Source organism: Ictidomys tridecemlineatus, chromosome 9 (genome assembly GCF_052094955.1).
Source record: "Ictidomys tridecemlineatus isolate mIctTri1 chromosome 9, mIctTri1.hap1, whole genome shotgun sequence".
NCBI lineage: Eukaryota > Metazoa > Chordata > Mammalia > Rodentia > Sciuridae > Ictidomys > Ictidomys tridecemlineatus.
In genome coordinates, this window is record NC_135485.1 from 71514447 (window position 1) to 71541066 (window position 26620).

Here is a 26620-nt window from a genome sequence, read left to right on the forward strand (position 1 = left end):
GGCCATGGCAAACATCTGTGTTTCCCAGCTGAAGGCAATTAGATCCCATTCTGACAACAAGCAAGGTGTGGGCCAAGAAGCTCAGGAAGGAGTCTCATGCAGCCACGTCCATGTTTATAACAATTCAGTCCACCATAGCCAAGCTATGCAACAGCCTAGATGCCCTTCAACAGATGAACAAAGAAAATGTGGTACATATGCACAATAAAATATTATATCAGACAAAAAGAAGAATGAAATCATGGCATTTGCCAGTAAATGGATGATACTGGAGACTATCATGCTAAATAATATAAGCCAGTCCCCCAAAAACCAAAGGCTGAATGTTCTCTCTGATATGTACATGCTCATCCACAACAAGGGAGGTGAGGGAGGGGAAGAACAGAAGTTCATTGGATTAGTCAAAGGGTAATGAAGGGAAGGGAGGGGGATTGGAATAGGAAAGACAGTAGAATGAATTGGATATTACTTTCCTATGTTCGTATTTGAATACCTGACCACATGTACTCCACATTAGGTTCCACCACAGAATGGAATCCTAACTGGAATGGGTTCCTAATTGGGATGGGTTGTGCTCCATGTATGTTTGATGTGTGTCCAAATACACTCTACTATCATGGATTTCTAAAAACAACAAACAAACAAAAAGGAGTCTCAGATGGTGTGTTTGACACTTTCAGGAACTTCTAAAGAGGTGTCTGAGATGGGGCCACCCCCTTGAAGGTGGCTTTATCCTTGGGAGCTTGGGGTTATAGGAGGCAGTTCTGTTCCTGCCATTAGAGTGAGTGTGAAAAACAGGCCCAGCTGTTGATACCAGTGGAGACAGAGCCTGTGAGCTGCTTTTGCCCTCAAATTTAACAGAATAAAGGAAGAGAACTCATTCTTTAAGAACCATGTCAGAGACAAAACCACTGTCATTCAGAAACGCAGTCATGCCTCATGACTGAGAAAACACATTGTCCCCCTTGATCTGTGTCTTCAGTTTCCATGGGTCCAGTCAGATATCCATGGTCAACTGTAATCTGAAAATATGAAGTCAAAAGTTCTAGAAATAAACACTGCATAAGTTCTAAATAGTATACTGTTCTGGCTGGTGTGGTAAAATCTCATGCCATCTTGCTCTGTCTCACTGGAGACACGAACCCTACCTTTGTCCAGTGTACCCTTGTTGTATGTACTACCCTCCCTTGGTCATTTGATAGCTATCTGGATTATCAGATCCACTGTAGGGGATCTCAGGACTGGTGTTGAATTAACTTTTATGTAGTGGCCTGAAGTATAGCTATCGCAATGAATGATTCCATCATTCACTTCACTTCATCTCATTGTAAGAGGTATTGTATCTCAAGAAACAGAGTGAGTACAGTCCCTCTTTACAGAGCGAGAGAGATTGCATTTGCATTTACATAATTTTATTTCATTTATTATTAAATTGTTCTATTTTATTATGAATAAATGATAACTATTAATTGTTAATCTCTTGCTATACCTAATTTATAAATTAAACTTTATCAGAGGTATGTATGCACAGGAAAAAAAGTATGTTATAGGGTGTGTTAGTATCTGTGATTTCAGACATCCAATGGGGTTTCCCTGCAGATAATTTGAGACCACTATATCCTTTTCACACCTTTAAACTGTTACAGGGATTTTTATGAAATGGCAGCAGTTTTTAGAATCAGATGGGAAGATTTGGGGGCTGGAGGTGGGGCTCAGACTTCCAAGTACACAACCCTGCCCTGGTGAACCTCGGAGAACAGCTTCTGTGTCTGAGATAGTCTGGCACTTAGTTAACAAATGTCTCTTGTGGTCAGAGTAAGTTATGGAAAATGTAATGTTAATGTCTTTCACATGTGTAGAGAAAGCTCATTCAGAGCAAAGTGATACCTAACATTTACTAGGTGTGTGGGGGGTGGCAGGCAGGGGGAGGTGAGAAGATGTGGTTGGGAACAGCTCCATTGAAACTCTCCATTTATCCTCTTATTAATCCAGAAAAGACTCTGGGGCATTCGCTTATGGAAACTTTGGAGGCAGATGGAAATATTTTAAGATGTAGGATACACATGGGCCCATAACATGAATTTACATTTTCCTTGCAGGAGAAAACACAGTGGATCTCTGCATTACCCTTTGGATGTTTGCAAAGATTCAAAGGGGAAATGATATTTTATGCTGTGACGTCTGGGCAGTTTAGGCAGTTACTCCATAAGATAATTATTTGGGGAAAACAAGAAAAATTGACCAACCATTTGGTCAATTCAGCAGCCTTCTTTTTCTTTTTTCCCCAAATACTTATGTCTTTTGAGGGAAGAAATGACCAAACCCATAGGAGATGGAATAACTGTTTAAATACATTTTTTTATGAAAGAGCTGCATCTATTTTAAATTGTAAAGTTATCTTTGGGAAGATATCCTGACTTCAACCATTTACTGAGTATGGGGCATTCTTCTTAAACAATGAACTGGCCTCCTTGCCGGAGCAGAATTGTCTGCAACAAGATCTCCATCGTAGCAGCTGCATGCAGTCATTTCCTGGGCACACGGATCAGGACGTAAGACTGTGCACACCAAACAGTGCTGAGCCAAGTTCAAACACACGGTCCAAAGAACCACACTGCAGGTACTCAGCTTGGTACACTGCCCCATGGTGTGACAGTCATTGAGATCCACTCTTGTCCTTGGCCCAGGTGGACCTGTGTGAGCCCCTTGCAGCAGTGCCAGGGACCTGGTGCCTGCTGAGTGGACAGCAGTGGAAAGCATTCAGAACAGGGTGACTATGGCTGTCTTGGGACACATGGATGGCTTCAAAGAGACTCTGGCCTTGTAAAGTGAAATGCAATTGGTGTGGTATGAATGTATGTGCATTTCCCCGAGAGGATTCAGAGCAGTGAAAACTTGAAACCAATATAAAAAGTCCAAAATCGACTTCTCTACTCTTATCAAAAGAAACACTATTTTTATTAGTATTATAAATTTTAGTGACATGCTCTGTCTGCTATTCAGGTAAGTAAATAACCAGATGACTAAATAAACTCATCAACACCAAACATTCATGCTAACTTTTCCACAAAGTGAAACAAGGTCTCCTTATGCACTCTTTATATGCTAAATGTACCCAATAAAATTTTATATTATACCTTAATATATAGTACACAAACAAAATATATGTATACATATGGGTATGCATGCTTCATACCTACTTTATACATTGTATAAATAATTGATATGGTATTATACTATACATTATAATGAAATATATTAACATAATTAATATAGACTTTAGTCTATAACAATTATATAATTTACATATTAATATGTAGACATACTATACCTTAATAAATATTGCTTATAATAGTTTTGCTATACCAAAGGCAATTTGTTCCCCAACTAAAAGAGTTTACAAACTAAGTGCTGGTAGAGAAGAGTAAGTTTTGACAACAGAGACCAACCAAAGAGTAAAAGATAATTTTCAAATATTTTTTTACTATTTCATAGTACACAACTGTCCATAAAATATTTGTTTTTATTGTGTTTTGTATTTCTAGAAAACAATTCGTATTAATGTCAAGAGTACAACTTGAGGATGATGTGGATATGAATAAGCACATAAGTTGGAAAGAGGAGGTTGGTAAAGTTTAATTAACTTTTTTTAAAGCTACCCAGTGACTAACTTGCTTAAAATTTCTAGACATATTTTGATCAGCTCACTATGTAGTATGGTTTTATGACTATTTTATTCCATTCTTCCTTTCTCCTTCAGTCTCAGCTGTGGTCTCCATCTTGAGTATTTCTCCAGCTCTGAGGAATAAATCTTTCAGTATGATTCCTGACTTCTCCCATATGCTTCCTCTCTCTTTTCTTTCAATTTAAAATATTAACTTATTTTATCATTTTCATAAAAAAGTAGATAACAATAGAAAACTTGCAATTCTCTCCCACCCCTTTCCATATAAGCTTCCCTTTGTGTTGATGCATGATCAAGCTCCACACTAAGCTTTGGAGAAAAGAATTGTCTTTGGGTCATCCAAGTTTCCATCAAAAGACATTTTCTAATGCACCTGAGAATTCACACATCATCAAATCACTCAGAGATCAATTAAAAGTTAGTGTGCTAGTGTTTGTTCATGTTTTACCTTGATGTAAATAGTACAGAGAATGCAAACTTAGCCCCCTGAGTTGAGGACTACATCAAAATTTCATGCTTCACTTTTAGGAAAAGAATTTAAAGTGACCACAAGAGGGCAGCATAACACACCAGATTCCCTTGATCCTTCAAGGGAGAGTGTTCTGCAGTCTGGCTTCCCACTCTGTGATGGAGGCAGGGATTTGAGCCATCCTCAAAGGCTGGCATCTCTAGCACAGATATAGCGGGTCTGGGTGGGGCTGGGGGTGGGGGAAACTCCGCTTCCTGGGATAACTGAATATATGAGATGGCAGCTTTCTAAGTCCTTTTTAAGAAGGGTAACTGGTGGTGCTCACCTGTAACTCCAGTGACTCTGGGGGCTGAGGCAGGAGGATCTCAAGTTCAAAGTTAGCCTCAGCATCTTAGCGAGGCCCTAAGGAATGTAGCAAGAACCTGTCTCAAAATGAAAAAATGAAAAGAGGGCTGGGATGTGGCTCAGTGGTTAAGTGCCCCTGGGTTCAAAATAAAAACAACAACAATAATAATGATGATGATGATGATGGAAGGGCAACTGGTATTTGACACCCGGGGAGAGCTGAAACCTCACAGTTGCTCATTATACTTTCCAGTGGAGCAAATTGTAAATTCTTCTTCCTCCTTTTACTATTAAGATTTTCCTATATTGCAGGGGCAAATAACAATAGGGTAAATGTCCATGAGCTTTAACATTTTAAAGTAGGAAACAGACCCTTTTGCAGAGGAAACACGATTTACTTATGAATCATAGTTACCAGGCTCTTTTCACCAGGAAGCCTTATAAAAATGTAAGAGTCCAGGTGACTGGTCAAACCTGGGTTTTATTGTTGAGACTTTCTTATTCAACCGTGGGCAGATTTCTTAACCTCTGGGTGTCTTAGTTTCTTCAGTTGTAAGATGGGAATAATGGAGTAGGTTGTGTTAAATATTAAGTTAAATTACATTTATCTTGGTGCCTGCCATATGGAAAGAATCCAGTTAACTAAGCAGTTATAAAATTATTACAAAAGATGAGTGGCATGTGGTGGTGCTGAGTAATTATTTCTTGGTAAGCAAATGATCATATGCTATTTTGTTTAATTCTCACGTCTAGTATGTGAGAGAGTTTTTTTCCCCTCCACTTTTATAAATTAGAAAGTTGAAATTCTGAAAGGCTGATCATCTGACTAATACAAATTGAAGGAAAGAGCTGGGATTTGAACCCATGACTTTCTGCCTGCAAGCCCATGTGCTTCCAATCACCCTTAGGTAAGTAGAATACCATCATCTCCCTCCCGCCCAGCTTTTGGTAACTCCTAAAGTCACCCGAGCCACCTGAAGCCTGACAGATCTTTAAAATGGCTTAGTGATTTGACAAGGTCAGCACAGGGCAGAAGGCAATTCCAGGGGCAAATGACAATAGGCTAAAGCGTTCTTACAGTGAAGAAAACGTGCACCAATCAGACCAATGCAGCCTGTGGGGGCATGTGGGGAGCAGCTTCTTGCAGTCCTGGAGAGAGCAGCTGTTACCCAAAGGTCTCAAACCCAGACTAGCTGTGACTGGGCCATCAGTCCAGGGCAGCATACTTTAAACTCACAATGACCTCTGTTCATGCATGTCCTCGTCACCTATTGCCACCCTGGTCTACAAGAGCAAGAGGCTGTTGAGACCAGTTGGCTCATTTACAGGGAAGAGATATATGTCACCTGGAACACAATGTTCCTGAGATCTGTCCATCTTTTAAAGAAATATTCAGGAAATGCAGAGTTTGCTCCACTGGTCTCCCTCAATATCATGTAGACCCCCTTTTTCCATTTTTATTTACAGACAGATGGAAGCTGGCTTCTCACCAGGTGCACTGAAGAAGCACACTGAGTCTACTTACTAAATTAAACTAAAAATACAAACATGCCAACCAGCAAACCCAACCCAACCCGTACCTCTTTAGTGAAAGCAGACTGATGATCCCCAATTATGAGTCATTTTAGACCAGCAGTTTCTCACCTAGGAAAGAAGCCCAAAACTTCAAAGAAAAAGGCCACTAACCTAGATACACACTTATTTCTCTAGATTAATGTTAGGGAAACTACACACGCCTTTTCCTTTAGCTCCTATTTATTTTTATGAATTATTTGACAGAAACTCTGGCGTGCTACCCAATAGGGGAAAAAATAGCTGTCCTCTGATCCTCACGAATTCATGGGATATTGTGAGCATCCCAAAGGCAAGATGATCAAGATCCTTCCTGGTCACTATTCTGTAGCTGAAAGTGGCCAGATGGCACTTGGCCACCATGACATCAATTTTAAAAGGTTAGAGCTAAATGGTGAATGTCCTTAACATATCTTAATTATCTGGTGACTCCTATTTGAAAGTGGTGTTCATTTATATCCTGAACGGAAATTAACTTGCTTTTCATTTGACATTGAATTGCTGTGGTTTGGGGAGAATTCCGAGGGGACTGTATTTGTTTTAGTGAGGGTGGTCTTCCAGCACCTAGTCTCTCCACTGGGGTCTAGCAGCCCTGTCAGAACAAGGGGTAAGGGGGCTCTGGGGCTGGGTTGAGAGTCTCAAGTTTGCCTCAGGTTTTCCCTCCATTCTTTTGCTTCTTCCAGAACCAAGTATATACTCCGAAGAGTACTGTCTATGTTCTCCAGAGAATGCTCTCTGGTGTTGCTTAGGGTATCATCAACCTGTGAATCCAACTTCTATGAGCGATTGTTACATGGTTGGTTGATTCTCATGACATGTGGTTATCTGAGCAGACAGGAAAATCTGATATGGGAAAATGCAAGAATTATACTTCATCTAGAGGTTTCTCTCTTCACTCTTGATCAATTATAGAATAGCTTCTCTTGTCTCACCGTGCACTTAGTTTTAAAAATACAAGGATAGGCTTGCTAAATTTTTATAGAGGAGATTCTTAGGTCAGGCTTCAACCTGGGAACGTGTTTCTGATAAAAAATAACCCAGAAAGGCAACATTTATTTACTTAATCAGTGTCTATACAGCTTTCCCCCAAAGCTGCAGAATTGCATGATAGCATGCCTTGTACCAAGTGGTCTCCACAGGGGATCTTCAGTAGGAAAAATTGATAGACAAACACAACAAACCAAAAACAACAACAACAACAACAACCCCAAACAAGCAAGAGAATTACTGATGTTCTTTTCCCCTCCCCTTTCTTCTTCTTCTCTTCTCTCCATTTTCTTATTTTCCCCTTTTCCTATCTTTCTTCTTCTACCCTCTCTTCCTCCTCCTCCTCCTTCTTCTTTAAGAAATGACATAACTTAAGACACTGCCACAGGTGATTTAAAACATATATTTTAATCTTCCTTTTTTTTGGAAATGACCTAAAAGGGAAAAAATGATGCAAAAGGGGTAGGCAGGTTGGAATAGCTCCGTTTGGGTGAGCACCGATGTTCTACGAACAACCCATCTTCCTCAGCAGTAGCATGGGGTGAGGGTGACTGGAGATGTCTGCTCATTGTCAGCTGCTGTGCTGTGCTTGTTTGGAAAGCGATGAGCTGACTGAAGTGTGTATGTGTGTGTGTGTGTGTGTGTGTGTGTGTGTATGTGTGTGTGTGTGTGTGTGTATGTGTGTGTGTTTCTGAACCACCCCATGCCCTCAAGAGAGTGGCTAAGTAAGGACGTACCTAAGGAATGGCACGATGAAGCACCATGGTGGAAACTGAGGGACGTGTGGTAGCTGCCAGTCATTCTGGACCCTCAGTTACACTCACAGATGTCCGCTGGTCAGCCTCAGTCCTTCAGGCTGAGTCGGCATCTGTGCTATTTTGACTCTCCATCCTCAGGTTGTTTTCCTCTCCCGGTGCAGGGGAGTACTACTAAATCGGGTCATCAGGGAAAGAAATGCAAAACAGGACAATCTGGAAATCTACTTGGGAGAAAGTCCTTTGGCCTACTCATATAAACATGTTAGTCTGACCTAAAAAACAACAAACAAACAAACAAAAAATAGCAAGAAACAAAGAAAAATCGCCCCCAGTGACAAGAACCCAATCAGATGAAATCAACAAGCAGCCTCTCCCTCTCTCTGCGTTGCAGACTTTTAATGTAATTTTTAAAAATATTTAAAATAGAAGACTTTCATGTAGTAAATGCAGATAAGTAAGTAGAAGAAATGAAACTCACCTACAGTCCTACCATTCAGAAACTGCTGCTGAAGTTTTTGGGTAAAGGCTTTCAATGTGTGTGTGTCTGTGTCTGTCTTCTCTCCTACACAAGTCCGATGCACACAAATATAAATTCGCAAAGATGCAAACACTTTGTCTTTTGTTCCTCTTAATAGGGACACTCATTGTTATGGTGTGGATATAAGGTGTCCCCCCAAGCCCTTGGCTAATGCAGGGGTATTTGGCGGTAGAGTGATTGGATTGTGAAAGGTGTAATCTAATTGGTCATCCTAGTTATGACTGGGTGGAAACTGTAGGCAAAGGTGGTGAAGCTGGAGGAGGGGGTCACTGAGGGCATGCCCTGGAAGGGTGCATCTTCTCTGGGGTCCCTCCCCTGACCCCTCTGTGCTTTCCAATCTTGCCATGACCTGAGCAGATTTCCTCTGCTGGGCCCTTCCCCCATGATGTGCTGCTTGACCTCAGTCAGCCATCTGTGAACTGAGATCTCTGAACCTTGGAGCCCCAAATAAAACCTGTCCTCCTTCTAAGTTATTCTTGTCACAGTGACACAAAGCTGACCAAAAAATTCTTGTTATAATAACTACGACTGTAGGCGTGCACCAGCTATCACCATCGGGTGTGCAAGGTGTCTCACAATACTTTTTTATTTCTATGAATTGTTTTATAAAAATTGTTCTGGTAATTAATTTTGGGGGGACATTTCAAATGCTTACTTAGGATAAAATTCCTAGAAGTAGGATTTGTAGGTTACAGGTTAAGAACATTTTGGAAACATTTGTTATTAAATAACACCAAGATACCCAAAGGTCTCACCCACCTGTTTCCCTCATTAGCAGCGTGTGAGACTGCCCAGCTCCTCACTATTCTTGAGTATAATCATTGAGGCTAAAGAAAATATCAAAAGATGGGTTTTCTAGAGAAGAAAGACTGGGCAGTTGATTCTGCTGTTCTGAATATCCAGGATTTATCGCTGAACCAAGGTCTTTTTCAGGAATTCACTTGTTACCAAATGACTTCGAGTCACATTCAAGGCAGAGGCCTGCACAGTGGCCCTGCCAGTAGCATTGTTCATTCACTTACAAGAAAGGTCACGTCTTTCTTGCTTTATTCAAAGGGGTGGAAGCTGGCTTGCTTCCAGGTGGGATATCCTGATTGGAAGTTCATGCTGACACTCAGTTTTGCTGCTTCTTACCATTGTTGAGATGTGAGTTCCTTAATGTGTGCACATGCTAGTTAGCACACACACATGTTTCTGCGTTAGTCATCCATGTTGCTCCAGTATTCAAGGGAGGGGAGAGGAAAGAGGCTGAGCACTTGGAAGTTCTTCCTGGTAAACCATATCAAAGATCAGCATTGGCTCATGAGCAGCTGTTACACTAATTATTCATAGTAATAGAAATGAGTAATAATTAAAAAGAAATCATGAGGGCCAACCAACACTGCACTGAGCGCTATAGAATGTGCTTAGGTCAAAGTCCTTGTTAGACCTGTCATAAGAACCTTGCAAATAATATCTTACATCCTCAGAGCTCCTTAGAGTTGACAAAGGATTTTTATATTGATAAGATCATGCGTGGTGGGTGATCATATTGAGTAGTACTTCGTGCATTTACCTGTGTTTGAATAATGATCTATTTTAGGCTTTCGGAAGACTCCTTCTGTTTTAGTTTTACAATTTAAATCCTTAATTTTTTTTAAAGAGGGGCTCAAATTTTTTATCCTATTGCTTAATGGGATGCAATAAAATAAAAGATGTGCTTAGCTCCTATGACACATTTTAATAGATCTAAAAGACATAAACGTCTGATGTGTGACAAGATACGCTTTCTCTCTGTGCCTGTCCCCTGCAAGTCAACATGAAAAGGTCCTTTGGGTCTCGGATGAGAAAAATCCCCAAACATCTTTCATGCACGGCTGGAAGTGTAAGACATGGATACTGGCTGCAATCCAGTGCAAAGGGGAATTTCAAGAGCTGGTTCACATATTTGTAATTTTCCAGTTTCAAGCACACACTTCCTATCCCAGCCAGTTAGGCTTTCTGGGAGCAGCCAGTAAATTGCTCGTGCAGAGGGCAAAAGCTTCTTGGTATCTAAATGCCACAAAGCACTGTGGGGTGTTTTTGGATGAATTTGCAGGAGATCATTAATTTTGCCACCACGGTATTGTTAGCGCAGTTCTAGACTCACGACATTTTATGGGTGTGATTGGCATGATTAGTTTAATGGGGGAATTGTTATGAATTATTGGTATTGTCAATACCAATAATTGTGGAGAAGCCTAGTAAACTAGAGGGACTTGAAAGAGGTAGGTATTTGCTGTTGCATTTGTTTTTAATTCTACTTTGTAAGCTGCGGTGTTTTCTTAAGTGCTTTGGAAATCTACCAAAATATTTAATTCCCTGAAAGATATGCCAGGGCCGAGGATCAACAGAGACAACTTTAGGGAGCAGAAGGGTCCAGAATATCTGGGAGCACCACCATAGTAGAATGTGTTACAGTCTCTCTGGACTGATTCTGTCAAAGTTGGGGGGCAATGGGTTAAAAAGAGATCATCAAGAGCCATTTGGTTCTGAGCTTAAGAGTAGCATTTTAAAAGCCAGAGCTATCTGCTAGGAGAAATCTCCCAAGACAGACACATATCATATGTTCCATACCAGCCACATGGCCCATTGACAGTGCCTGATGGGCTGTCCATCTTGAGAGGCTGCCTAGCTGTGACCACCTGTGACCAAACACAGTGACTGTGATTCCCCAGGACTTTTGTCTGAGGGAAGGTAGAGAGCTGAGAGGAGTGGAGGGCTTTTGTACAAGAAATACATAAGTATGTACCATCATAAAACCTCACAAATAATTTCACAGCCCTCACTGATGGCTACACACGGTCCCAGAACTCACTGAACAGTTTCTCATTCATAGTGGTTGGTGTTCTAGGATTTGGACTTTCTATAAAATGTACCACATTGACCACATGAACTACAACTTGTCTATAGTATGACAAGTACCTCTTGAGGCTCTTTCTATGTCAGCATATATAGAACCATCTTCTATTTTAAACTGGTGCGTTCTATTCCATACTGTGGATCTATTCTACATACATGTTCATTTTCCTATCAATGGATATTTGTGTTTGTTTCTGATGCTCCCTCTAAGAAAAAAATGTTCCATGTTTCAGAGGTTGTCAACTATTTTTTGCTGAAGCAGAACAAGGAGAAATGATATTCTAAGAGTTAGGACCACCAAACACGTATTTTTTGAGACCTCCATTTGCATAAGTAAATGCAAGAGACTCATGTTGTTCCTCATACAGCCTGAGAGGCAAACGGCTCCTTCATATTAAAGGATGTTTGTAGCCAACCAGAGGACACTTGTATTCATTCCACAGGACACTTAGGTTATATTAACACTTCTGTTTTTCCTTTCCATTCTGTGAGGATGAAGGGAAAATAAATTTTCACATATGTTTTAGACTTTAGTGAGATTCTTCCCTTATATATGTACTTTTAATACTTCTCAGCATTCAGTAGATTCATAGAAACTAGTGTGCAAAGTGAGCATTGTGACTTTAGTTGATGGCAAAGCTTATAACACATTCTTTGTAGCCTCAGGGTTGGTACTGAATTCTACTTTTAGTGACGGTGTGACCTTCTTTTGTGACTGAGACTTGGATGCTAGTGCTATTTTATGTGCATATAACCCAAGTTTCCGTAAAGCGCAATTCCTATTAAGGGATATAGTGATTTGATCACATTGTCCATGACAAGCAGAGGAATGAGATGATCTAAGGTAAAATATATATATATGTATTTTGTTTCTGTGTTTCTGCTTTTTATTCCTTTTTAGCAGAAAAGGAAAATCTACCTAAGACCAATGGAAAGTTCTAATGGTGGCATTGTTACAGAGTGACTTGTGCAGGGGGTCATGTCAGGTTTCAGGTCTTCTATATCATAAAGTAAATATCAGGTGTTTCACAAACAATGAAAAATTGGCTTTGCTCTCATGACTGGTCACTGATTTCATGTGAAATAGAAGACACGGATTCAGTTGGGGGTATCTGAGAACAAAGAGCATGGGGAAAACTGTGAAGATAAAGGCCTCTGTCCTGCGGTCTCTGAGGGCAGAGTTTATCTGGTTTGCCTGGTGTAATTTATTTGGGAATTTCAGATGTCTGAAAGGGTCCTGATGGAGTGAGCGATTGGCTCTGAATTTTGACACTCGTAAGAGAGATAACTTGGACTTTTGTGGGAAATTTCATGATGATGTGTGGTGCATTTTCTTTTCTGGGAAAGCTATGTTTTGGAAGTATGATGGAGGGAGTCTTTCTGGAAGGGTCTAGTTTGGACCGTTTTTCTGCTAGCTTCCCGAATGCTGCTTGAAGTGATCACATCTTCGGGAATACTCGTGGGGCTCTGAGATGGGCAGGGACTCTTGGATTATTCCCTAATGGAGAGGTATGGCATTTCCAGTCACTCACTCCTGTGGGGGCTCAACTCTGCACCATGAGAAGGAATTGTCCTTTGAAGGAGCCTTTTGATTTGCTGAGCTAGCTTGAGTATGGGCCCTGTGACTTGATATGACTTACTTTTTGTTCACAAGAGGAAGATAAACCAACCTCCACCTGTCAGGTAACCAACCAGCTTATGGACACTTTACTGTGCACTTGGTGCTATGTCCTTCTGGGGGATATAAAAACACATTATCAGAAGTTTCTGAAGGACCCCATCCTCCCATCCTCCTCTTTCAGTCAGACTTTCCATTTATTTCTACCTAAAAGTCCCGTCAGATAATATTCATGACTGTGTCCTACCTTCCCAGAAATCCCAGCATATCTGGAGCTCTGGCCTTGCAGTGGCTTGAGCTTGACTTCTTGCCCAATCCTCTTCATGTGTCCTAGATCCCTTGCAAGTAAACTGTTTTTTTTGTTTTGTTTTGTTTTGTTTTCTTCCTAAGTGGATGTCTGGCCTGTCCCTCCAAATTCTCCTGTCTGTTCCAAGGACAGTTCCCAGCTCCCCTTGTCCACTGGATTCGAGTCCTGTCCCCTGGATCTGCTCCTGTCTTTGGTGATCCTGATTCTCATTCTGTGTTTGAGATTCTGTCCTCCTTTCAGGTCACAGCCTGGTGCCGAGCTATGGTTTATACCACCTGCTCTGATGTTCTCAAGGGGGAGGTTGTGCAAGAAGATGTACACACCTTGGTTAAAAATAACGATCTCTTCAGGAAAACTGGAGGCATTATTCAGAGTAACTCTGTGTTATAGTTTGGATCTTGAATATCTCCCCAAATCCCATGCATTAAGACCTATGGCGTAGTGTTCGAACCTTTAAGAGCTGGGACCCGTTGGGACATCTGGAGGTTATTGGGGGTGCCCTTGAAGTGATAGCAGGACCCTGATCTCCCCCTCACTCTATTTTCTTCCTAACAGGAGATAAGAAGTTGTACTCTGCCACACGCTCCCCATCACTACCAACCAACACCCCCATGAAAGACCTAAAGAAATGGGCCTGCCTGATCAGAGACTGAAAGTTCTGAAACCATGAACCCAGGGGAACATTTTCTCTTTATAAATTGACAATCTCAGGTATTTGTTACAGTAATGGGAAGCTGACTAACACCATGAAAACATATCTGTGTTGTCCATCATGGTTAATGCCTGGTAGTTAGAATCATATTCTGGAACAAGAAAGTCCTGATTCTGTCTCTTTTGTTTCCCATCTGTCAGCTTTGAAAGTTATTAAGCATCAGTTTCCTCAAATGTAAAATGTGAATGTGGCAAATAAATCCCATAGGATTGTTGCAAACTGGAAAATGTATGCAATATCCTTGGCATATAATAGATGCTTAGTAAATGATAGCAATTGTTTTCACCCTTATTATTGTGTCCAGGGATTATCATTGCATGATGTAACAACTTGGGAGTTACACTACAAGCTTCAGTTAATCCTTTTAATTGATTACAACAGATATTTATTAGGCATCTTCTCTTAGAATAGGATTGTGTTAGGTAGTCTTCAGGCTATGAAGTTGAACAGGATATGATTCCTCTGAAGGAGCTTGAAATCTGTTAGGAAAACACAAAAACAATGTTAATAAACGGCCAAATATCAAGAATGACTCAGGGGATGCCAAGACCAGTGTGTGTACATGGTGCGGAAGTGGGGGAAAATGAGATGGCTAATGGCCCAAAGAATTGGGGTCCTTTCATCAAGTAAAGGATATCTGAACTGGTCTTTGAATGTTTTTGTAGACAAAGAAAGGAGATGTAGGAATCTGTGCAGACAAATATGGAGGTATAATGACATTTCATGGGAAAATCATCTTTCAGTATTAATTTTGGGGTCTTTGTATGTACACATCTGGAGACCATGGGTGGTCTCACATGTCATTTCCAGTGAGTTTAGATTTTATTGTATGGCAAGCAAAAGCTATTGTGCAGGTTAAGGTTATAATTAGGTTACAGTTCAGGGAAGAGTGGCTGAAATGGTGCATGAGATCATTTAGAGCTGGCATAGACCTGGAGGTGGTGAGCAGAGGGAAGAAACTATTTGTCAAGATGAAAGGAAAAACAGTATTAGACTATGAAAGAAGACAAATATGAGAATCACTTAGGTGGTTGTAGCAAGTGGGTTGACTGAACGTAGAAAAGCGGGTAGAGGAGCTGGATGTCATCTGAACCAGGGATCCTGGGGAAATGGGATACCATTACCATAGAGAGGAAAGGAAGGAGGAGGATAAAGAAAGCTGAGCCATCTCATTTTGTGCACATAGGAAAGGTGTCTAGTACCAAGGAGATGTCCAGGGGAAGATACGGAACGGACAAGTGGGAAAGCCTAGTGGAGGAGTGTTGCTCTGCTCTCTTGATAAGTATGTCCACTTTGTCTTTGTCCATTAAGTGCCTCCTATTGTCCCTTGCCCCCATGGGACCTCATCATCCTCATTACTGTTAGGGATCTCGATTTGATGACAGCAATTTCTGACCTGCAGAGAAGAGCCATCACAGAACTCTTCAGGAGTGTATTGATCAGAGCCACGTGAAAACAGTGTCTCCTGGTAAACAGAACTGATGTGATAAATCCATTCTAGCACTCCATTCTTCATAAGCTTTTGGATTCCTTTCTCTTCAATCTGCAGTGGAAGTTCTGGCATTTCTGGGTTGCTTGATATAGGCTGCCTTTGAGTCCACGTTGCAACAAAGCAAGAGTCAGAGAAATGCCTAGTCTTTCAAGCTAAGACACTGAATATGGAACTTCTGCTTGCTAGGATCACTTCAGTAAACTCATCCTAATCCGATTTTATATTCATTCCACCTTGATTCCACACCCTAAAATTCCTTTGAATTGGTTCCAAATTTCTCTAGAATTATGTGTTTGCTCTGTCACTATGAATTGGAGAGATCATGCAATTCCTTTGGTCTCTATTATACCTCCTCACAAGTCACACTTACCATGCCCTCTGGGGTTTGCTGGGGTTGAGTTTGATTATAGGTCTACAAGCAAGGAAAGTTTGTGGAGGTACCTTGTGAGAAGGGACAGCAGTGTCTGGCTAGTCAATCAACCCAGAGGAGGCCTCTACAATTTCCTCAGAGAAAGAAAATAATCAAGGGACAATGAGACCTGGTGTAGTTAGGGGTGCAAGGTTCCCAGAATCATCAAAATCTGTTCATATGCCCCACCCCAATCTTTACAATCCCATTCCCTCTCATTCAATGTCTTAACTTTAACAAAAGAACCCCTTGAGGTTAGGAAATCATCCATACTATAATTCAGCTGCCCTCAACTGGGGTTTGCATTTTAAGAAATCTCATCTCTGTAACTACAGTACAAGTGAAACCATATAGGCTTTCACATCCCTTGTGTTTACTTGAGGTGGGTATCTAAAGATGTACTCTTATATTCTCCAAATTCCCCAGCGCAGTTTTAAGCAACCAATGAATGCTGCTGTTATATTTTCAGCATGAGTTTTTATAATGGCAAACACTTGGTTACCTAGAATCTTACCTTCCATAGGTACATGATTACAAGTATCTAAAGATGATAATTTATGTGATCCTTTCCCCACTGCACGACATAACCTATTCCTATTAACCACTGGAAACAGGATCATTAATGACACATCTAATCAGATAAAAATAATAATAATAATAATTCCAGAAAAACTCATGAAACCAGGGGTAAAGGATAGGTAGTCAAGGTAAGAGTGAATGACAGGGTCAGAAAGTTGGAGGCTAATTATCAAAGAAAAGGAAATGGGATGCTAACACCTCCAGGGAATCTCTCCTCCCAACACAAGTGGTTGCTAATGAGTACCCCCTGGGCTGCTCTTTTCCTGCCTTTGGGGCAGACTAGGAAGAGAAGGTGCAGGTGCGGGGAGGAAAGGAAAGCTGAGATCTATAAAGGGACAAGATACAATGGCTCCCATGGGTATCTAGCTCTGGGTCCCCTTTTTTTCTCAACAAGTCTATCTTTATCTCTCTCTTGCTTTCTATGTGCTGGTCCTGGAGTTTCTTGGGTGTTTAATCTTCAACAAGAGGAACAAGGATCTGATCCTGATTTTTAAGACTGGCATTACTCAGAACCAATTCAGATTAGACATCCTTCAGATTCTGTTCTTCTATAACCGTTTCTGGTACCAAATTTGTATCAGAGTTTTATTAGAGAGGCAGGACCACCAGGCGTATAGCTATGGAGAAGCACTGAGCAATTTACTGCAGAGATTTGAACTTATGAAATTTGGGGAGATTAAGCTATTGGACTTTGCATTTGATTCTGGAACTTCAAGTCTACAATGCAGGCAGTTGGGAAGAAAATATGGACATAAGGTGGTAGAGAGAAAGAATAAGTTGGATCTCATAAGCAAAAGCTGAATCCCACAAGAACAAATTGGAAGTCTTGTCAGTTCTTTCCGCCTGTGGAGCCTTGGTAAGAAGGTTGTCCTGCCAGGGCCCTTCCTTGTGGAGCTAAGCTTTTGCATTTGGCCCAGGAGTCAGGGAAGCTGAAGAAGGAGCTGGCCCCACCAACTGCTCCAGGACAAGATGACACAGCAGCCAGGACCCTGTGTGAGCCACAAAAAGGCTGCTGCTTTGCTTCTAGCCTCCAAACCCCCTCAAAAATCTCTCTGGAGCTCACCAGAAAGAACAGCTTAGGAATTTAGTTTACCCTCAGCAAATTAACACACTGCAAAACCACCACAGTTAACATTAAATTCCACTCTGATGGAAGGAACATTCAGAACAAAGTGGGCTTGCTGATGCCTATTTCAGAGAAGACAACAACCAGTGAGCAGGGGGGTCTAATTATAAAGGGAAAGGGCAGGATAATATGGGCACCTCAGGAGGGAGAGATTACAAGGGAACCAGGAAGGAGTCCAAGGAGAGGCTTAGAGCACCACCTCAAATACTCTCTATGCCAACTACATACAATCTGAAGGGAAGAGTCAAGAACGCTCACATGTGGACTCCAAATATATTCCTTACCAGCTTGAGTTCTTTCAAACCTGGGTTCTTTCAGAAAAAAAGAGCTGAATTATATGACTTTTCCACTCTTGATAGGACCTAATAGCAAATTTACAGGGCACAAGGTGCTCTATTCTTTAACATAAAGTACCTATGTATGAATACTCCCTCAGAATTACTGTTAGCCAGAGTGTTAGCTTGTTAAGCAAGGGCTTTGACAATATCCGGGCAGTCTTATGTCCATGCTAGTAATCTCACTAGGGTTAGGATTTTGCAGTAGTGAGGAAATTGAGTTGAAATACTTGGCCCATAGGGTCCTTAGCACTAAACTAAGACTGTCTTGATCTCTACAGGAATGTAAGAAAGTTGCCAGTCGGTACAGAGATGAAATATCGTTTGTGAACATGGTGCTTTGACCCATTTCCACATCTCCTCACCAACTTGGGAGTAAGAGAGGCTGTGTGATTAGCCTGGAAACTGAAGACATTAAGAAGCTATTTTTATTTATTTATTTATTTATTTATTTATTTATTTATTTATTATTTACAACGTTACAGGAACAAAGTAATTTAGACATGCTACTTGGAAACTCTAAAGTCCATGGATTTATTATGCAACAGGACTCTGACTGAAAGTCTACAAATATTGACATCCTAAAGGAGAAATAAAACAAATTTGACATTCTAAGGGGAGAGTAAATGAGTGAGGAAATATACAGTATGTTTTGTCATTTGATTGTTTCAATTAACCCTAGCATTTGATAACAGACATGACAATTCTCAGTCAGGTTCAGTTACACAGCACCATGCATAGATGTACAAGGAAAAATGACAACGTGGCAGGGCACTCTGGGGGCCACTTCAGAAGTGAGATATGGGTCCCTTGATAGTCTTATATTCTCAATTTAATGTGCAGATTAAAAAAAAAGTTGGGGACTACCAGACTTATAGCTAACCATTCCAACTATTTAGCTACATCTCTTTGATCAATGGCAATACTCATCAAAGTGATTTGCAAAGCAAAGATGCTATTTTGGAGAGGGGGGTCAATATCCTTCTTTAGACTCATAAAAGTGATTTAAAACAGCATTTTAAGTCCTAGTTGTCCTTCCCTTTCATCACACTGGAGCACCTTGTGTTAAACAGTGAGTAACAGTAAAGGAGCTTTTAACAATCTGCTTCACGCATAGCACTTTTCCAGCCAAATTACACCTATAAAGCTACTGCAGAACCTCTCTGGATTCTCAACAAACACCAAGTGAATATTTTATGGTTTGTGCAATAGTTACAGTGTGTTTCTGAGTTTTAATTAGCATATATATGGATGCATTTCTTTCATCTCATGTTATTATTCTTGCAGTAATTCAATAAAAGTATCCTAAACATTTACATTGTGGAGCATTTTTGTGATTTATACCAATAGAATGGCACACACAGTGTTGTACATCTGCTTTCAAAGTCATCACTTTATTTCATATTCTCATATCCTTTTTAAGAACAAGAAATATTGGATTTTTAGAGCATGCATGCCTTTACTTTTTTTTTTATCATTTCTGCCTCTCTATGAATTTCAGACTCTTATATAGTCTGTTCCCCATAATGATGCTCATATCAATTCTGCTGAATGGTGGCAATTTTTCCCTAAAATCTCTCATAACAATAATGAATTGTGCTCTTAATGCACTCCACTGAATTTTTATTCTTTAAAAAAATAAGCAATATTTCCCCTTTGGTCAGTAACTAGACTTATATTCAGCCTCTTAAAATGACTCACAACTCACAAATAGTGAAAAGGACAAGTCTTCCATAGAAAAACTAAGTACATGTTTAAAGGAAATTCAGAATAATTTCTTTATAATGTAATGTTCTCCTAAACCATTTCTAATGTCAAGGGCGAGGGAGAAAGGGTTCAAAGGAGCAAACTCATATAAAATGTGTCCTTATGTATTGAAGTTGATTCCATTTCCATTACTATACCTGTTTGTGGCATAGTAGAGGGGCACTGGTCAGTTTAGATTTCAAACTTCCAGGCTCTGAGACTTCTTCATTTGCATAGCTCTGTTATAACTAATAATCTGTCCTTGAATTTAGCCTGCCCGCATCTCTTCTTAGAAGAAAATAGAAATATTAGAGAAATTGTAAAGAGATCTTTTGAAGCATAGTTTGTGTTTATAGTATCAAACTTATTAGTTTCTAGTAAGAGATTGAAGATACTCGTGACATCTTAAGGTAGGGTTGGGTACTCAGCAAACCTATCTGAAGTAGAAGATAGTGGTTCATGTCTGCAGCACTGTGCAATTGCCAGGGGAATGAAGACATTTGTGAGTGCAATCTTCTAAGGTTTTTCCAGATAATTCCTTAGGGTATCTTGCAAGGACATCTATAATAAAAAGGAAAATTCTAATAATTTGTTGTTCTCAGAAACTGAGAAAGTCCAGAGTCTAGTGGAGATAACAACTTTCTTTACCTCAGCTGGAAATTTCAGAGAGAAGGAATGACAAGGACCACAAAAAGGAAGAGAGAGTGACCTCAGGGTCAGGACACCAGAGAGCCAAACGTGGATGAGATCAGAGTGGCTATCAGAGTAACACAAAGAGTGCATGGAAATGCCAGGGATCATCACGGGTAGAGAGGTAAACTCTGAGGCCTACAAAAGAAAATAGACAAAACATCCAAGATTGCACAGGAGGAATAAACAATAACAATAATGATAATAATTATTATTGATACTTAGAGAATTCTTCAAATTTGTCAAAAAACTTTCTGATATATTTTTGCATATATTATAAATAGAGTGGGCTTAAGCTGCTTTTCTGCAGTTACTTGGCAAAAAGAAAAGAAGAAAATATAGAAATAAAGGAAAGAAAGAAAGAGAGAGAGAAAGAAAGAGAAAGTCTTCCGATGCTTCAATCACTACAGAATCCCAGTCAGGTTAAGAGGGAAGTTTGGTGTCTGCATCCAGGATGTCCACTATTTTTCTTATGTACATGTATCTCCTTGATCACACTTACCCAATCTGCTTTGAAAACTGAAATGCTACCAGTGGTAACAGAAAATGTAACTTCAATTATGGGTGGTCAGTAATAGCACTAGCTATTTTTCATTTTGTCATTCATTGACCCATTCATTTATTCATTGATGGAACCCACTCCTGCCTTTTACCCAATTTGTCCTGGTTGTATCCTGAGTGGCAGCTATTTAATCCACAAACACTTTCAGGCTCTGGTGCCCACCCTCGAAAGAACATCAGTTCCCACAGGAAGCCAGGTCTCATTAGCCCAGAACGTGCCTCTTAATCCCTCACTCAGTAAGAGTGGAAGAAGTCCAGAGTTTAAATTCTCAGAAACTCTAATACAGATAAATTTTCAGTAGTTCTTTGTGTTTATAGTGAAAAGATTTTGACACGAAAAGAAAAGGCACAGCTCTATGGCAAATGAGGTGTTGATAATTAATATCTGACAAAATTAATTTTTTTGTAACATTAGCAGAGAACCAAACTGGGTCACACAAACAAATAAACATGCCCCAAAATGGGCTTGGGTTCTCATGTTTCCAATAAAGTCCAAGAAAATTCTTGTGACATGTAAAGAAGGAAAAGTGCAATTCTCTAAGCAAACTGACAATTCCGTGACTGTTAAATACCATGTAGACTTGCTTAATATAAAATATATGCAATACATTCATAAAGAGGTAAGGGATATTCTTCTTTTATGGTTACATATGTATTTTCAACCAGTTCTACTTCCAAAAATTTACTGATCAGTGATCGAAATGAATACAGTTAGAAGCATGCTACACTGTTTTACCAGCAGGCGACTTGGTTCACCTGAAATGGAAATAAATCTGCAATCTACCTCCTCATTTTTCTTTCTACCACCTGCTTTTGGAGAAGCAGAGTAAATTAATGGTCACCCAGTGACTCATATCTAAACACTGCATAGTTAATCCTGAACATCTACTTCCTAAGAGATTCAACCAATTATGCTGCGGGCTCCACAATCGTTAAAATGTACTGGAGTCTTGAATCCATTGAAGTGTTTTAAATTCAGCCAGTATAAGCCTTCCTGCAAGGCTCTGTTGCTTTTTCCCCAACGTGCTAGCTCTCCCAGGAGCTGACACAAAGACTATTCCGCATCTCAGAAAGGGTGTACCAGTTGCCAGACTTGAAATTGCTGCTGAGATTACAAGAAATTCCCAAACCACACCACAGCAGAAACAAACAGCTAGTCTCCTATGTTAAAATAGCAAGATGAGATTGAAGAGCCTGAAACTTTTACTCCATGGAATCTTTTGGAGCAACTGTTGGACAGCATTGATAAGACTCGAAATTAAGGGGATTTAGCTACAATAGCAGCTGGAGAAAAGGTAAAGACTTGTAAGTAGGATGATAAAAATGAGATGGTTGATAATTTTAGCAACTTTTGTAAACAAATTTAATTAGCAAGTCATTATTTATCATAGCATTATTACATATTGCCTTGTGGCTTAGTCATTTCAGCAATTGTTTTGTTTAAAATAGGCTGAAGCATGCATGGAGGAGGTTTCTTACAACTATGTTTTGTTCATCTTTGAATCCCTGCAGACCTCAATGGTGCTATGCTTTGGAGACATATTTAATTGAATCCTCCAAGCTGATAAAAATTTCAGTCATCTTAAACACAGCAAGGCTGGAGTTTAGGTAGTCTAGCAAATCAGACAGTGGCCAGATGGCTATTTTAAGAATTACAAACTCATATATCTCTGTCATTCTGTGGAGACTAATCAGTCACTGGATGTTATTATGGATGGGTCTTTGAAAGGAAGTTTTCCCCAATCTCTGCCATTCAAGTAAATATTCAGCTATACCATCCCAAACAAATGAGAATCTTTTTTTCTTTTCCCCTACTGAACTCCAGGGAGGTGTAAGACACGGTCCTCCTCAGTAAATCATGCCACTAATATTACCCTGTATTCAGTTTTTGTGAATGAATTTATTAACTACTAGTCAATATGTCAATGGGGAAACTTAATCTTAATTGTATTCACAATGCAGCAGACTTTGAAGTGACCATCAAAAACCAGAAGTTCACTGGCTATGGTAAGAATTCACTCAAAACCTTAAAAAGTAAATTGGAAAAGCCAAAGGCTCCCTCTATGAATTGTTTGAGGGTTTCTGTTATAATACTTGAGAATCAGGCAGAGTATAGAAAAATTAAAGTCCAGTTAAGGTCTATTAATTATAATGCAATGCTTCAACCAAAAAACAGCTTGGCCTTAAATCAATACTCAATTAAATACTTCCTGCAGTTCTAGTCATTAATTGCTCTGCAGCTCAGAAAATAACATCCTAACTGCTTGTAGAAAGGTGATCAAAATTGGTGTGTGAAGCTTAAGCTTGGTTCTTTGGTGATTATCTTTCCTCAACAAGGAAAATTAACTTCTTCGGTGACTTATAGCCCATACCTTCCCAATCCACTCAAAACTAATTGAAAATGGAATACAGTACCAAGTAATAGATTTTTTGGCTGTATAATAATATTTAATTTGACTTAAAGGAGAAATAACACAAAAACAGCTTTCTCAATCTTCATAAAAGTATCATTATTGAGAAGTAACATTGTTTCCATATTAGATCTTTAGTTGGAGGCACACAGAACTCTTGCTGCCCACATGATATGGAATGGAAAATGCTTAGAGGATATCTTCTAGCCACTGTTGTCAAGGGAACATTAAATGGAAAAAAAAAAAGAAAATGCTATCTTGCTTTGCAATGAGGAATCACTTTCAGCTCACTTCCAAGCACCAAGTGTCTCATCCTATGACCTTCCTGATCATCATCTCAAATGCTGATTGTGCCACTGGAGGTGTAGGACTAGGGGTGCCCACATTAAAAAAGAGAGCCACAGAAGCTAGAAAAGCCACATAAATCATCCCCATAGCCAAAGAAGAAGGAGGGAGAATACAATTGCAAATACAAACAGCATGCAGCCAGGAAACATCAAGTATTTGCAAAAGTGGGACTAGAAATTGAGAAAGTCCATTTTTTTTTGGAATGGAAAGTCATTGCTCAGTCTTACACTGCCAGGGCCACAATACAACGAGAATAAGGAGACAAACTGAAGGGCAGAGACAATGCAGATGAAAGAGTAGTGTCCTGGGAGAGGACCCCTCTACCCCCTCCCCTCCCCTCTTCCCTCCCCTTTCCTTCCCTTCCCTTCCCATCCCATCCCATCCCATATTCATGATTTAGGATGGATATCTGAGACGTGTGTGTTGGATGGTGCTAGCAGTTCCTTTTTTTTCAGCAGATTTGAAGTTATCCATTAAGATTTAGACATAGAGAAACATAACTTTCTGAATGCCTCCTCTGTGCATTCAACTTGTTCTCTGAGACTCCTTTTGGATTTTTTGTTTGGTTTGGTTTTGGAGCTAGGGATTGAACCCCAGGCCTCCTTCATGCTAAGCACAAGCTCTATCGCTGCACAATGCCCCCAAGCCCCATCTGAGCTGCCTTTTAAAATGCAATCCAGATTTCTCCAGGTAACTCAGGCACACATGCTTGAAAACATCTTTTCGGGAATACGTATTTATCTAATAGAGATACAAAATTCAGGTAACTCTTTTTGCCAACTCTCTGACATTGAAACATATAAACTCTTTTTGTGTGCTTGCAAGTTGCCCTGCTCCTCCCTGGGAAAGCTTTGGAGAGAAAGAATTTGCTAACAGAGCATCCCAACAGAGGTGCCAGGGCAGGGGAGTATATTTTAAAAGACTCTCCTAGGGTTCCCATGGACTCTCCCCTCTTCCATAAGGCTTTTATGGCCACCTTGGTTCCTGATACCCACCTCTGACCAAGTAGCACCACTTTGCACAGTGACCGCATTCCTGCTGATGCCAAGCCCCTAGTGTGGTCTTGATGTCTACATATTGCTCCTTGTCTCAACCCCAGGCCTCCTGTGACTGCTCCTCTTACCAACCTTCTTTACAATCCCACATTCTTTATTAGGGCATGAAGGAATTTCTTCCCCACCCCCTGCACTAGGGCTTTCAGAACTCTAGGGAATGGAAGAAAACACCATCTCAATTTCTGCCTGAAAACACAAACCCTTCATAGAAAGCCCCCCGGGTGTCCCATTAGGGGAGCAGGATGAAGCTCTGCCTCCTGAACAGAACAGAAAGCCGGCTTCTTTTTCCTGAAATTAGTAAATGTAGTTTTCTCATTGAGGTCTGCAGCCACCCTTCTCTGTTCTCTGGTGCTTTCACCTGGCTGAGGGTCTTATCAAATCCCTGTTCACCAGAAAAATGTCCCTAAGTCATTCTTTCTGCTTCATGGTTCACAAAAATAAAAACTTTATATTCAATCCTCCAAGCTTTTTTTTCCTGATGTTTAAAGGGAAGATTCTGGAAATTAGAAAACTGTTGGTCCTTTGCAATCGAAAACCTAGATTTTAATAATGTCATTTATGTAATGGGCTTCAAGAGCCTGTTTTAAAGGGCAAAGGGTTGACTGTGACATTTCCATTGTCTTTGCTGTCCAACTATGACAATCCCAATGTGGCAATGTTCTGTTCAGAAGGAGTCTGACATTGTAACAAACATCTGGCTAAGTACTTGCATGCATTTTCCTCACAACATTTAATACTCACAACATTTAATAAATGGAGATACTGAGGCACAGGAAGATTAAGTAGTCACCCAAGGCCACACAGTCAGTGATGAGACCAGAAACAGAAGCCAGGCAGCTGACACGGAAGCCCATACTCTGCCTGTTGAGCTACACCACCTAAGGCAACCTGTGGTGACAGAACAGAAGTGGAGTCAGAAATCCCACTCCTGATATTATGAGTACATGTACAGACATGTTTACTAGTGCCTAACTTAACACGGACTGAAAATATAGTTCTAATTTTAATGAGGGTTTCCATTTCTCAGTAAATCTTTTTGTCATCCTTGGAAAATCTTGGATTAAAAAACTTTCCAATATCATCATCTATTATTCCTGGATGTGGGGAAATTTCCTGGATATCTGAGTGCACAAGAATACACAAAACCAGGGCGCACATTCTTGCATACAGTGTGCCTTCACCACTTGGTATATTTTTCTCTGATTGTGTCACATGATTCATTAGAGTTAATATTCACAGGAGCCAAATTCTTCTCCTATATTGAAAATTGTGTTTTCATTTTTCATATGTTTTATTTCTCTCTGTAATTAAATGAACAACTCGTAAGTATGCCTAATGGATCACATCACGAAACCTTGCAATTCAAGGGGGAAATAAGTGATCATACTTCAAATATAATCAGGAAATACAATACCTATTAATGGATTCATTGTGATTGGTCATAAAAAATTAAATGTTTAACTTGAAATCTATTGAAGTATATTAGAACAGACTTTCTGGTATAAAAGTATAATTACAACTTTTTTCTCTAGACGTACCACCCCCCAAAAAAATTAAGAGAAGGGAAGATGTATTTCTTTATCATGTGATTCCTATGTTGATTGGTCATGTTACTATTTATACTTCATGAATTAAATTTCAGGCAGAGTTGCTTTATTTTAACATATCAAACTATAAAATACAAAATCTACTATTTTCTTGATTTAATATTCTTATTTTGCTATATCTATTATGTAATTTTTACACATTGCAGATCTGTATTAAATCAATGATAATTTATTCTATATATGTAATATTACAAACAAATAATATTCAATTCAATTAAATTTGAGTAAATGTGCAAAGAAAGATGAAGAAGAAACTAGTTTCCCCTCTAAGATGAGGTACTTCCTGTCTGTATCCCTCTTTGTCCAGTCAAAAACCAGAAATTTCAATTGGCATTTCATTTGGAGGCAATTTCATACTGGGGATACATTACACAAGGGTCAGGGGGCTGG

General features: G+C 39.9%; 1 long non-coding RNA gene across 1 annotated transcript; it reads right to left on the bottom strand.

Annotated features, from left to right (window-relative positions):
- Positions 1-14216: 14216 nt before the first annotated feature.
- On the bottom strand, positions 14217-25497 carry LOC144366524 (uncharacterized). Its single transcript, XR_013425582.1, has 2 exons — positions 25365-25497; positions 14217-14350 (listed from the first exon to the last, which is right to left on the bottom strand). It is a non-coding gene; the product is annotated as an uncharacterized LOC144366524 (long non-coding RNA).
- Positions 25498-26620: the final 1123 nt, after the last annotated feature.